Below are 14728 nucleotides of genomic sequence, written 5' to 3'. Positions count from 1 at the left end.
GTGGCATGCAGAGTCCCCGTGGATCTGTGAGTAACAAACCGTCTTTGCAACAGCAGTCATTTCCTCATCTTGGCCTCACCACACCAAAATAAAAATAAAACCTGTTCAAACAGGAAGAAGAGAACAGAGGGAGAAAGGAAGGAGAAAAGGAAAATGAATGAAGAAGGAATAAGGAATGAGTACCTCAATGAACAAATGATAAGTCACTTAAAATCTGCTTTTTCTTAGGAAGAGAAAGAATTAACAGAGCTGCAGAAGTCCTCTTCCACTCGGGCTGCTGATATGTGTGAGAGTCGCGTGGACGCCGTACGAGCTCTCGCTGTGAATGCGGAAACCTGACCTCCCACCGGATACTCAGTTCAGGGGGCTCCTGGGCCCTCCAGTTGCTCCTCTGTTCATCGCTACCTCACTCAGAAAATCAGCAGAGAAGTGAACTTCCTCAAATGACTGGCAGTAAACACCCAGCGTGGAGCTGGATTACAAAACTGTACCAAACTCTAAATAGCATCACACTATTCTCTTTTAAAGAAGTGTCAGTGCTTTTATTCATTAAGATTCAGATGCTACGGAGGGGGCAGATGTGCCTTCTCCTCTCCTGGATCCCAAATAAAACACCCCGTATGGAAGCAGATGGCTTTGTGTAAATCAGATGATAGTTTACGGAGTGAAATGGCTTCATCAGAATGGCATTACGAGTATCATCTTTTGGGAGGAAAGGGGGTTAAGCAAGTCCAGCTTTCATTGGAGGTCACATTTGCATATGAAATTCTGGGTCCCTGTAATGACTGCCTGGGTCCCTGGGTCATCAGGCCAGTGACCTCTCCATCGTTTTCCTTCCAGAGGGAGTCCCAGGTAATGCATGAGAAAGGAAGTGTTACAGGAAGCCAAGAATGGGTACCCACCCCCCCGCCTTCCAACCAAGAGCCAGTTCTGTTAACACAGCAGAGAGCCCACCCCGGTCTCAAAGTCTCCCTGCCTTTGCTGCCACAGGTAAAAGGGGGTGGTTTTGCTGATTGGAAACCACAGGACAGAAACAACACCTGCTTGGGCATGGGCACTTAACCCTGGAACAGGAAAGGTGAAAGTAGTTTCTGTTTATTTTGATCTCGAGCGTAAAATGAAGAGCAATCATGTCCCTGGAGTCTTGGCAGAGGACAAACAAAGCTTATGGAGGAAGACAAAATCTGCTTTTTCAGGATGCTTCACAGGAGGCTGGGGTGTTAAGCGCTCCTCAGCCTGCCTGTCTGATCTGAGAAACAGGGGCAGCAGGTGCCTGCCTCCCGCTGTGGGTATTCACCATTCAAAGCGCAGGTGCAAAAAGCAAACAGCTACCAGACAGAATCCTTTAGGTCTAGGCTGTTCCTTTCCTTTGAACCAGTGACAGGAAAAGACCACCTTAGCCCAGCCTCCTTGGAACATTCCAACACTTGAATTGTAAGATGGGAGTCCCTATTTCCAAGACATCAGGGAGATATTCTCCCATTTCCTTACAACACTGGGTCAATGTGAAGGTTAAAAATTTAAATAAATAAGTAGGAGATCAAAATCCTCCTTTCTTGGGAAAATTCAGACAATGATACACAAAGGTTTAAGAAGACAAGAGATCTAAAGAACATCCAGAAAAAAAGATTTAGGAGCACGCTGTTTTCATTAGGTTTCTTCAAAAATCAATAGTATGATTTCACGGTATTTGTTTCATGGAATATATTCACGATATTTGTTTCATGGAATAAATTCATGATATTTGTTTCATGGAATATACTGGATATTTGTTTCATGGAATATATTCATGATATTTGTTTCATGGAATATATTCACGATATTTGTTTCATGGAATATATTCACGATATTTCTTTCACGGAATAAATTCATGATATTTGTTTCATGGAATATATTGGATATTTGTTTCATGGAAGATATTCATGATATTTGTTTCATGGAAGATATTCACGATATTTGTTTCATGGAATATATTCATGATACTTGTTTTGTGGAATATATTCATGATACTTGTTTCATAGAATATATTGGATATTCATTTCATGGACTATATGGACTGTTACTCAAAATCCTAACATGCAACATCTTTCTTCAAATGATAGTGTCATGCATTCCGTATAGCGGATTTATCAATTAATGCTGAGCCCCCAGCCAAGTGACAAGTCATACTATCTCTCTTACTCCTTTTTTCTTTATCCTTAAAAAAAATTAGGTCTACCCTCAGCCTTTATATTCCAATTCTTCATTCCAAACTCCTGACTTTTTCCCAAGTTACTCCAGGATGGAAAAGTATATCATCTCCAAGCTAGCTCTCTCCTGCCTTCCCATCCAACCACCCCGACTCTGCTGCCATCCCCAGCAGAGCCCAGGAGTAGCATATTTGACAAGAAATGTCAGGGTTAACAAGAACTCCCAAAGCAAAGGCTCTGAGTTATATCATACAAAAATGAAAATTCAAAAGATGAGCATTCATCCATAGTTGAAAATAGAATGTTCGAAAACCAGAAAAATAAAAAAGAAAATGATTTTTGAAATTCTGTCTCCCAGACAAACACATGCTCTCAACCAGACGCCAGCAAACTACAACCCACAGGGTAAATCCAGTCTACCCCTTGTTTTTATAAATAAAGTTTTATTGTCGCACAACCATGCCCATTTGTTTACAGATTCTCTATGTGCTTTCATTAATGCATGATAGTTTAGTAGTTGTGATACATACCTTATAGGCCACAAAGCAGAAAATATTTATCATGTGGCCCTTTACAAAGTTTGCAGATGCTGTCCTAGACTGAAAATTCATTTCAGTGTCTCTCAAATAACTGGGTTTCCTTTGTTACTCTTTGAGTATAAATGGAATGATCCAGTAAGAAGTTTCAATGGCAATATCACAGAATTATTAATTTGGGTTTAGTGAAGAAGAGAAGGTCAAAGAACCAAATAACTTTTTTAAAGACCCACAACCACTCTTTTTGAAATAAAGATTAAATATCTACCGGGTAACTTGATTCAACCATGAACATTTATTGAATGTGTATTACGTGTTTTCAACCTAGGCATTGCCCTTCATTGTTGTGGGGGCGGGTGGGAATTTTCAGTTCTCTCCTGACTTTTCTTTTTTTCCCCCCTTTCTTTTTTTTCAGTCAACTATGTCCCTGTTTCTTTCATCTGGCTAAATAAAAAATCCTTTAAAGATTCCCTATTTCTGATGGGGGTCCTGCCCTACATACACCAAACAAATGTATGTTACAGGTATTTGGATATCTCAGATCATCTAAGATGTTCATTTTACCCTTAGGCTTCATATCTAAACTGTAGGATTAAGCCATTTAGAATGTACTTGATTCCTATAATATGTAGTGATTTTGCTAATGTTGTTCAGTTTTATTTCCTTGCCCAGAATGATTTCCATTAGCTGGCTTGCAGATTAGCAGCCTAATCTCCTAACAAGAGCTCTTCGATCAAATGGTCTGGAGTGGCCACATGTCTTGCTGCTGCCAAGTGACTGATTTAAGAGATGGACAAAAAGGAGACACACAGAAGTCCAGATAGCATGATTAATGGTCGATCCAACTTTCTCTGAACCGCATATCATGACTGAATGGGAAACCCTGAAGAGATTAAAGGGGGGAATTACATTACCATGAATAATATAAAAAAGTGATATTCTGTCTAAAAAGCTTTTGAGTGCAAGTGACTTGAACAAATATATTAACAGAGCTTACAGCAGATTCAATCAGCTTGAACGCTCCCCAGAATTTATTTTGAAATAAGCTTTATATATCCGAGATGTGAAGAATGAATCTATTCGTGACTGGCAGGAAAGCTATTAACATGCAGATTTTAATTCTGCCTTTGATTCTACAGAGGTTCTATTGTCCCTCCTTTACGACTGGCAACCTCTCCCAATTACGGATGTAGTACAACTCCACAAATCTCAATACCACAGTGACACTCCAGAGAGCTGAGATTTTCCTCACTTTATTCTAACTTCTAAAAATAAGTTCAAATTTTTATTATCAAGGCATTGATAAAACTATGATGTTTCAAAGCATGAATTATATTACACCAACCCATCCATCTGTTGGCAATGCCAGTTTGGGGCTATATTTGGGGGGGGCGGGTGCAAAACTTGGCAGTTAAGATAGAAACCTGCTTTACAAAAACTAGGTGCACATTAACTTACAATTAAGCCTTGATGTTAATGAGGTTACAGTGTGTGACCAGTTAACGGGCTGCAGCCAAAAGGCAAATATTGAAATGAAGGCGTTTATTTTCAAACCAACAAACCTGAACTGAACCATTACAATAAGTCCCATTAGCATTCTAGTTATTGGGCAAAATAATTTCATCTCCAAAATTAATTAAATAAATTGGAATGACCTGGAATCACTTCTGTGGCAGGCGGACGGAACAACAGTGCATGAAAGGCAAACTCATTCAGAGTCAACTGGCCCATCAGTTCCTTGAGAGATGATGTTTAAATTGATGGAAAGTGAAAGTTAAAAATATGATTCATCCAATGAGGCTGTGATGTGCTCTTAAAAAGTTTGCAAAACAATTTTAAAAATAAACCTCACTTAAAAAACAGTCTCCCCCTAAATTCAGGGATAGGATGCCTTTAGATTAAAATAATATGTTAAAATGTTCATCACTTAGGAAATTCGAACTCTGTCCTGCATAAGTCGCATTTATTTTCTAAACAATCTGGATTATTTTTCTTTAGGAATAAAGATTAATAAAATACATGACTGTTGAATGGAATTGATGGGATCCAAGGGCTACTGCCAAGTTTTTTAAGAGAATCAACAGCAGAGTCTTAGCTCAAATCATGTCCACATTACAACTACGGATTAAATGTTTGTGTCCTTGCAAAATTCATACGTTGAAAATTACTTCTTTTTTTTTGAGACAGAGTCTTGCTCTGTCACCCAGGCTGGAGTGCAGTGCTGTGACCTCGGCTCACTGCAACCTCCGCCTCCTGGGTTCGAGAGATTCTCCTGCCTCAGCCTCTGGAGTACCTGAGATTAGAGGCGTGCGCCACCACACCCAGCTAATTTTTTAAATATTTTTAGTAGAGACGGGGTTTCACCATATTGGCCAGGCTGGTCTTGAACTCCTGACCTCGAGTGATCTGCCCACCTCAGCCTCTCAAAGTGCTGGGATTACAGTTGTGAGTCACCACGCCCAGCCATATGTCGAAATTTAATCACCAATATAATGTATTAGGAGGTGGGGCCTTTGGGAGGTGATTAGGTCATTGAGGCAAAGCCTTCATGAATGGGTTTAGGGCTTAAAAGACGCCCGAGAGAGAGACCCTTTGCCCCTTCCATGATATGAGGACATAGCAAGAAGCTGGGCATCTAGGAACCAGGAAGTGGGCTGTTGCCAAACACTCAATCTGCCAGCAACTTGATCTTGGACTTCCCAGCCTCCAGAACCATGAGAAATAATTTCTGGTGTTTATAAGCCACCCACTTTATGATATTTTATTACAGTAGCCAGGACAGACTAAGGCACAAGGCTCTCTGGATGACTTAATGAATGAGAAGTAGAATCACCTATAACTAATACAGCATCTAGAGCACAGTCAGCACTAGGCAAGCGCCAGCTATCACACTTCACCATAGGATTATTAAAACCTGGCGTTTGGGTGCATGCTCTATCATTTGTGAGCTATGTGACCTTAGATATACACCTAACATCTTTGTCCCTCATTTATTTTCATCTGTAAATTGGGGATACTAATAGTGCCCCCTCTAGTAGAATTGTATTAATTTGAAAGAGTTGATATGTGCAAAGCATTTGTTATAGTGTCTCCAATGTAAAGGCTCAATCAATGTTCATCTCACCCTATCCCCGTGGGTTGAAACTGGCAGACATTCCAAAAGGCCTCCTAGTTTGTTTTTTGTTTTTGTTTGTTTGTTTGTTTGTTTTCTGAGACAAGGTCTCATGCTCTCCCAGGCTGGAGTGCAGTGGCATGATCTTGGCTCACTGCAGCTTTGACCTCCCAGGCTCAAGCAACCCTCAAACCTCAGCCTCCCAATTAGCTGGGACCATAGGTGTACACTACCATGCCCAGCTAATTTTTTCTATTTTTTCTATATTTTCTATTTTTTCTATTTTTTTGTAGATATAGGGTTTCACCATGTTACCCAGGCTGATCTGAAACCCCTGGGCTCAAGTGATCCACCCGCCTCAGCCTCCCAAAGTGCTGAGATTACACACATGAGCCACCGGGCCTGGCCCAGGTCTGGTAGTTGTTTACAACTACTGTTGTGCCCAACTTTTCTAGGCTCTCTTTGGTAACAAATGTCAGCAACTTATCTCTTTAGATGGAGCTTTCTCAAAGTGTGGTTCATGGACGATCTGTACCACAAGAACCTGATGCACTTTATTAAACACACTGATTCCTAGACCCCATCCTGAATGTACTGAATCAGAACCTTTAGGGAGTGGGACTAGGAATTTATAGTTTATAAATAAGTTCCTAGCTGAGTCTCAGGTATCCAGAAGTTTTAAGAATCACTTATTTCAACAAACAATATAAACAATGGAATCATAAACAATCTTTTCTTGGGCAAGGTAATTGTAATCCCACAATATTAGATGTAATTAACAAAGTGATGAAACTTTGGGTCCAGTATTCTTTTGAACAATCTCTTGCCCTCATTTTCCAGGTACACTCAATGTAGGTTGCCTTTCAAGTCCTGAAACCTTTTGTATACAGAACCAGGCCTTCAAGTTCTGATCACACTACTGTTTTCTCTGCCTCCTGGTCCCAAGCCTTCTCCTGCCTGACCCCCTTCTGCTTCCCTTTCATGCTTCAATTCCAACCTCACCTCCTCAGGGAAGCCTTCTCTAGCTGATACACAAGGTTAGAGTCACCTGTTCTAAGTTGTATTAGTATCTCACATTCTTTGTCATAGTATTAGCTTTTTGTGATTAATTATGTGAATTTTTTTTTTATAGACTTTCTTCGTCCATAAAAAACTGACAGAGGGTAGGGACCATTTTTCCCTTATCCACCGTAACACTCCTTGTGCCCAGTATAGAGCATGTTGTAGACTAAACTGTGTCCCCCTCAAATTTACATCCTGAAGTTCTAACCCTCCATCTGGCTGTAATTCAAGATAGAGCCTTTAAAAGGGTAATTAAGGTTAAATGATGTCATAAGGGTGGTGCCCTAATCCAACAGGACTGGTGTCCTTATAGGAGGAGGAAGAGACACCAGGGATGTGCACTGAGAAACAGGGGGAAGGCCATGTGACAACATAGCAAGAAGGCAGCCGTCTGCAAGCCAAGGAGAGAGGCCTGAGAGAAGCCTCAGAGAAACCCTGCCAGCAACTTTGTCTTGAATTTCCAGCCTCCAGAACTGTGAGACAATAAGTTTCTAATGTTTAATATCCCCAGTGCGTGGTATTTTGTCATGGTAGCCATAGCAAATGAATACAGTGCCTGTTGCAGAATGGAGACTCAATAGCTATTTAATCACCAACCATGACTACTCCTGGGCATCACTGTGGTCTCTCCACTCTCATTTTACCTGAAGAAAATAAAACATTAAACTTGTTTAAGGATGGATTAAGCCAGATGTGGTTGCAGGCACCTGTAGTCCCAGCTACTCAGGAAGCTAAGACAGGAGGACCCTTCATCCCAGGACTTTAGGCCAACCTGGGCAACATAATGAAATCCCATCTCTTAAAAAAATTGTTTTAAAGAAATGGATTAAAAGAAACCATCTCAAGATATTCCATGAGCAACAGGCCACCATCACCCTGCAGGTAACTATTTCCTCAGAAGCAGAGATTAGAACCAATACAACATCCCTGAGCTGGGGCTGGATCATCACTTAGTCCAAACAGCCCCCCAACAAAAGTTTTGACCCTTGTAGTCACTCCCTGGTCACAGTGGTACCAGTGGGAAGGAAGTGACTACTAATCAGACAGTCCTAAAGTGCTGAGGGAATCAGAATACGGGTATGTACTTAGAGAATCACTAAAATGAGAATGAAAACTTAATTCATGTATGGTTTGCTTATTCTAGATATAATCTCTATCTTTCTCTCTCTCTTTTGTAAAGCTGGTATCTCACTATGTTGCCCAGGCTGGTCTTTAACTCCTGGGCTCAACAGATGTTCCCACCTTGGCCTCCCAAAGTGCTAGGATTGTAGGCATGAGCCACCACACCTGGCCATAATCTCATTTTTTCTTTTTTGAGACAGTCTCACTCTGTCCTGCAGGCTAGAGTGCAGTGGAGCAATCACAGCTCACTGCGGCCTTGAACTTCTGGGCTGAAGTGATCCCCCTGCCTCAGTCTCCTGAGTAGCTGGAACCACAGGATTGCACCACGATACTCGGCTAATTTTTAAATTTTTTGTAGAGATGGATGGTCTGGCTATGTCGCCCAGGCTGGTCTCAAACTCCTGGGCTCAAGTGATCCTCTCGAAGTGCTGGAATTAGAGGTATGAGCCACCACACCCAGCCAGGTCTCATTTTCAATCATCTCATTTTAACTCACTGTACATTGTAATGAGTTAGAAAACGGCCTTGATGCCACACAGTTCTGCATGGGAATTACAACTCTGCCACTTAGCAGCTCTATGACTTTGCCACTCGCTTAACTCAGTCAGCCACGGCTTCCTCATCTGCAAATGAGGAACTATCTACTTAATAAGATGAAGAGAATGTCTACTTAATAAGGTTGTAGGGAAGACTATATAAAGAATGCAAAATGCTCAGAACAGTGCTCTCAATTTGGTAACTATGATTATATTATTACTTAAGCAGTTAGATTTTATTAATAATTAACATAATGTGAGCACTTGGTGAAAGATGTCTACTGTTTCACAATTATAGTCAGAGAGAATATTACTGTCAGTTCTCTATTTCCTTACCAAAATATTTGCTCTCAAAACTCAATTTTTCATTCATTGAAAATTAAGAGATTGTGCCAGATCTTGGCCAATATATGCAAGTAAATTAATTCACAAATATCCTGAAAGTCAAAAACACGAGTTTCTGCTTGGCTAGGCTTTTCTTACTCTAGGAACCTCTAAGCGCTACTACTAGAAGCTTTGAAACTGAGGGATGTAAGTCTATCTACAGATTCTCTTTCATCACAGTGTTCTAATCATAATCTCTTTTTTTTTGGACAAGAAATTTATGGCAGGCTGTTGAAATGTTAGTTTATTGATGATTAAAGTACCAACCGTCCTTGATACAAATAAACAGGGTTTCTGAATCATAAGCAGCAAGACAGGGCACCTACCGGGCCCTGCGGGAGATGCAATTTATGGGGCATTCAATTCTCATCAATGTATTGTCAGTATATTCAAGGGATCTGACAGGTTTCTGTTTTGAGGATGGATGTTCCCTCCACAAGACAAGAAGCACAAAAGGTAAGGTCTTGGGTCTTACAGGCTTAATGCCTCCATTACAACTGAGGGTTTAATATTGAGAAGTGCCCTTGGCCTTAGGTTTTTGTGTGCCAAGTCTTTCAGCATATGGTATGCTCAATACAGTACTCCGAACAAAATTTGGCCACTGTTGAAAAGTTTCCGTGTTAGGGCCCAGACTTCTGCGTAAGATGCATGGGTGGAAGCTGCAACGACCAAGCAATGCCCTTTTGCTCTGTTCGCAAGTTTGATTTTATCTTTATCAACCAACAGTACAGTACCTCTTAATCCTTCTCTCTGTATGCGAAAGGGCATCCTTGTGGTAAAAACTCATCGTGTGCACAGACCTCTGGTTTTCTTCTAAGCCCACAGGAGGAGGAGACATTCCCATCCTCTGCAGGGCCATGTGACTGGCCTAGCCAATAGGCAGTCCAGAGGAAACAACATGTGACACTTCAGACCAAACCATTTAATTGCTGTGGTAACTCTCCCTAACTGGAGATCAAGAAGGCCATGTGCGCCAGATGGAGCAGCCATGAGATCACAGACTCTATCAGCCCGGGTCCCTGAGGGACTGCGCAGAAGAACCCGCCAGCTCACACTGGACGTGTAGTATGAGGAAGAAATGAAACATGCATGTTCTGCTCAAATATGTGTACTAGGCCCTTCCCCAACCACATCCCATTCTAGACATACACAGTCACACAGTTAGACCATGAAAGGAAAAATGTTTGCTATTGTGCTTCTACTCTCTTCCTCTCATTTTTCTATTGGTTCTGGCTACAGAAAGAGATTGGGCTAACATCCTCAGGGATCAGATTGTGACAACTCCCAGGCCCCTCAACTGGGTTTTAACCGAGAATCCCATCTCGATTTTCCCTGCATTAAGAAAGAAAAAAAGGAAACAAAAGCACGTGGAGCTTATTATCTTCACTTCTCGCAGAAATGCATTCATGGAATTATGATTCCAAGTTATGCCAGTTTAGAGGGCTGACAGAATTGTCTATTTGATATGTGTTTCTGTGTCTTTTATGAAATCACAGTTGAGCACAACTCTGCTGGCTGCATTACACAATCCCTTATGTGTGGACCTGTGCAGTAGGCACCTGCTGAAGTTCAATTCCAGGGACAATGGTCACCTCTGCAGATCAGCTTCTGTTGCATAGTTTTCATTCCCTGACAATCGTAAGCAATGTGGTTTGCTCTCAGCTTTAACTACTAAAAAACAAAAACAAAACAATTTGGGACCAAATTCAAAGGCAAGCTGAGGGACCAGGCTGACGGCAGGTCCCTGCAACACCCACTCTGTCTTCTTCCGACTGCCCCTCTCTCCTAATTTTCAGATTCTACATGATGTTCTCCAGCTTGCAGAACACAGGGTACATCATGTCATCCAGAGTCAAAGTCTCCTCCTTACCCAAGTATCCACAGTCAGGAAAATGGCGCCAGGAGATCATTATGTAGGTTCATCTATCTGGCAGTGTTTATGGAGAGCTGGAGGTACACCTGATGAACAAGTTCTGTTAGCTTAACATTTCAAATCCTGAGATGTCTAGTGTCGACAGAAACTTGGCAGGTTTCTCTAGGAAGTATAACTTTACAAACATCATGAAGATTAAGCCCAGGTCCTAAGCTGGGGTCTGTGTAATTCCCACTTTTTTTTTATTTTTTTGGTATACTCGGTTGAAAGAAATCCTCTGGTAACTGACTTCAAACAAGACACCAATCCATGAAAATAGTCCCATCTGTACTCGACTGATTCTTAAAAACAAAACAAATTTATTTATTTTTTTTTATTTTTCGTATTACAAAAGCAACGTATGTTCACAACAGGAGACAGAACTCAGAAAACCAGAAACAGTAAACGCTAATACTTCATAGTAGTACATTTGCTGAGTTCCTAGGTCTGTGCCTAACCCACTGACATACAACCCTGAGAGGTGGGTATTATTGTAACTGTCACCTTACAGATAAGGACCTGGAGGGGAACCAAGGCTAAATCACTTTTTCTGTGTCACACCTCACCGTCAATTAGTGGTAGAGGCAGAATTTGATCCCAGGTCTGTCTGGCCAAGTTCATTAATTTTAAACAATTAAATTATACCTGTCCTATCCAGAGACAAGCACTGTAGGTATCTCAGTATATTTATGTCAGAATATTTGTCTATGTGTGTACATATATGTCTATTTTTATAACAAAAGTATATTTACAGAGTATGTACAATTTTGTAAATTGCTTTTCACATTTTAAATAAATTTCAGGTCTCAAAATATATTAGGTTATCTGAATATTCTCAAAAGCCTTTAAAAAATGTAAATTAATTGTATCTACCCATGCCAACTCCTCAACTCAGCTAACAATGATCTTATTAATAGTGGGGGACCTAATTCTCGGAAAAATCTCTATTGGTCCCAGCACTTTGGGAGCTCAAGGCAGGAGAATCTCTTGAAGCCAGGAGTTCAAGAACAGGCTAGGCAGTAAAGTGAGGCTCTATCTCTAAGAAAATTTTTAAACATTAGCCTGGCATGGTGACACATGCCTGTAGTCCAAGCTACTCAGGCTGAAGTGGGAAGATCGCTTGGGCTCATGAATTCGAGGTTGCCGTTAGTTACGATCACGCCACTGCACTGTAGCGGGCACAACAGAATGAGACCCCATTTTTTAAAAAAACAAAATGTCCACAGGATAAAATTTGCAGGAGCCTATAGAAATCCACAGAAACTCAGAGCTCAGGCAGGAGCTAACAATCAAGCCCAGGGTGTAACCACTCCACGCAGATTTCACAGTCCGAGACCGACAGGAAATGTCAGCGTCAATGAGCAACTGGTAAAATGACATCTTGTTTACGTGTCCAAAATAAAATGAATCCTTTTCTCAGTTTGCCCCACATCGATGATTTCATGAGTACTACTAATGCCCATGAGAAGAGACAAGTATATTTGCAATCAGCAAATAAATGTGTTGGACGAACACACGCCACATGCAACGGGAAAAACCCCGGCCCAGGCAACAATTCTAATGTGCAGAACCAAAGTTTAGAATCAACATGGTGCTTTTAAAGGGATACATGATAACCCTGCACAATTAACCTACAAAAACCACCTAGGTTCTTGATTCCACTTTTTTTTTTTTTTTTTCCTGTTGTTCCTTGCTGCTGGACATCAATCCTGTCCAGATTCTATTGTTACCATTTTGCTTTTTCTAACCATAGCTGAATATCTGAATATATCACTCTCTCAGGCAGAAACTGAACACAGATCAGAGCTAAAGAAAGTATGAGGGTGGAAAAAGAATGTTAACTCTACAGTTTATGTTGGTGTCTGATTTGGCTGTGTGTGTGTGTATGTGTGTCTGTGTGACAGTGTGACAGTGTGTGTGTCTGTGTGTGTGTGTGAGAGAGAGAGATGTATTGGAAAGGGGAGCTAGAAAGACTGTGAAATGGGAAAGGCCTGTATTTAAATGTAAGTGTGGTTTTATAAATGTATACTGGATCTGATCTTATCTATGAAGAGGGAGTAAATTGCCCAATAGAGGTACATTAATAGCAAGATAAAGAAAATGAACGCATTTCCAGCATCAAAGATAAATGCTCTGGGTATCATTGCTGGTGTTAGATTATCTATTGCACCTCACTGTGATATTAGCATTACTAATTATCAGCTGCCTCTCTTTAGAGGGGAAACATGCTCTGGCAGGGTGCAGAAATTTCATTTCCCAGAGAGCCACTGCAAGTACAGTTTGTAGACACGCATATGTGCAAATCTGACCCCAGAGGGAAGAGAATTGGGACATTCTTAAAAATGCATGTGTGTGCTCTACAATGCATATATGTGGGCCTGAAGTCCTACTTCTGTCAACAAGAATTAGCTAAACATTTTTCACTTATTCTTTGTCTACTTTTTATCGATGCAGAATTGCTTACTGGAAGAGAAATGCACTCTTTAACACTCTACTCTAACCTCTCCCCCCAAAATAATGCCATATGTTTTCTAAGACTACAGCAGTGGCTTCTATGACAAGAGTCCCCAGCAGGGAAACAGAGAGTTGGATATTTTTGTGAGTTATTTCAACTAATCCTCATGAGATTCCTTTACCAGTAAGACAAGGCTCACGGAAACTACTATGATTTTGTCTGTGCACCTGATTACTAACCTAACCACCAAAGTTCAGTTGAGCACATATTTATTGAGCAACTACTATGTGTCATGCACTGCAAAGTCTAGAGGAAAAGGCCTACAGAAAGGCAGGCATGAGTTATCAGGGCTGCAAGTTCCTGAAATATTATGCAACACAACGTCGTGACTCCTGTCATGAGATGCTTCCATGGTCTCTGAATCGCTTCCTTACCAAGACTTCTTTCCGCATTCATCCCACAGCTGTGAAAGGGCATGGCTTGGCTTGCCATCCAAAGCAGCTGTTCCAGGTAATGGAAGAAATTGCAACAGAAGAAATATATAAACAAGGTAAGTTTTCAAATGCATCTCATAGGTACTATTCAGGACAAAATGAACAGAAATAAACTATCCTCCAGTATCAGGTGACATATTATATATGTTTCCACCTATGCGTTTTCGGAACGTAGCAGAAAGAAAATGCTCCTAAATCAGGGTTTAAAATCAGATGCTGGTATTAGAAACAAGATTAACCCGGTCCCTTAACAATCAAATTTATGACTAGTAAAGGGTTATGAAAAATTCTATCTCGATGTCAAACATAGGAAACACAAAGTCTTTGGAGGCATATAATGATAAACTGCAGCTTGAGCAATTCGCTCAGAGAACAGAATGAGCAGTTCAAGAGTTCACAGCATGTTCGTCTGGAAGGTGTTCAGTTAAAGAGGAGGGCAGGCTACAGACAAAGGCATGGAAAGGTCATCCATGGAGTCATTCCATCTTCATTACAATGGGAAAGCCTGTGGCCAAAGTGCATACACCAGGCCCCAACTTGCACACCACGCAGAGGTTTAAGACTCATGGGGAAATTAAAATACTAAACAAACGTGAATGTACAGAGCGCTGGCAGCCGTGCCTAGATATTGCTATCTGAGCTTCCAGGTGCAACCCCAGACATCCAAAATAATGTGATATCAACATTCTTCCACCCCTTGCCCCACTTTTTTTTTTTTTTTTTTTGGTGTGAGTGATAGATTAATTAAAGATTACAATCTATCTTCTTCAGAAGGCCAGAGAATGGACTTGCAATCACTTAATTTTCTTTCAGGGAACTGCCAAACTGAAATTTTTTCTCCCAAATAAAATAATTCCCCCTTTCAGTGCAGCTCGAAATACCATGCTGGAAAAAAGACAGTGTTCAAGATTTGTTCTATAATTCAA

General features: G+C 40.9%; 1 protein-coding gene across 16 annotated transcripts in view; it reads right to left on the bottom strand.

The window, feature by feature from the left end:
• The window catches only part of LOC105491228 (WW domain containing oxidoreductase), a 1122875-nt gene that overhangs the window by 660916 nt on the left and 447231 nt on the right, over window positions 1–14728 (bottom strand). For 7 of the 16 annotated variants that reach the window (XR_011616119.1, XR_011616113.1, XR_011616116.1 and 4 more), the window contains one exon: window positions 184–14728. This exon is cut by the window's right edge. The exons of the other annotated variants lie outside the window; for them this stretch is intronic. The gene's annotated coding sequence lies outside the window, so the exon portion shown is untranslated. The remainder of the gene's footprint in view (window positions 1–183) is intronic. 16 annotated transcript variants of the gene reach the window in all.

Source organism: Macaca nemestrina, chromosome 18, assembly GCF_043159975.1.
Source record: "Macaca nemestrina isolate mMacNem1 chromosome 18, mMacNem.hap1, whole genome shotgun sequence".
In the NCBI taxonomy this organism is placed as follows: Eukaryota; Metazoa; Chordata; class Mammalia; order Primates; family Cercopithecidae; genus Macaca; species Macaca nemestrina.
This window is presented reverse-complemented; position numbering and strand designations above follow the sequence as displayed.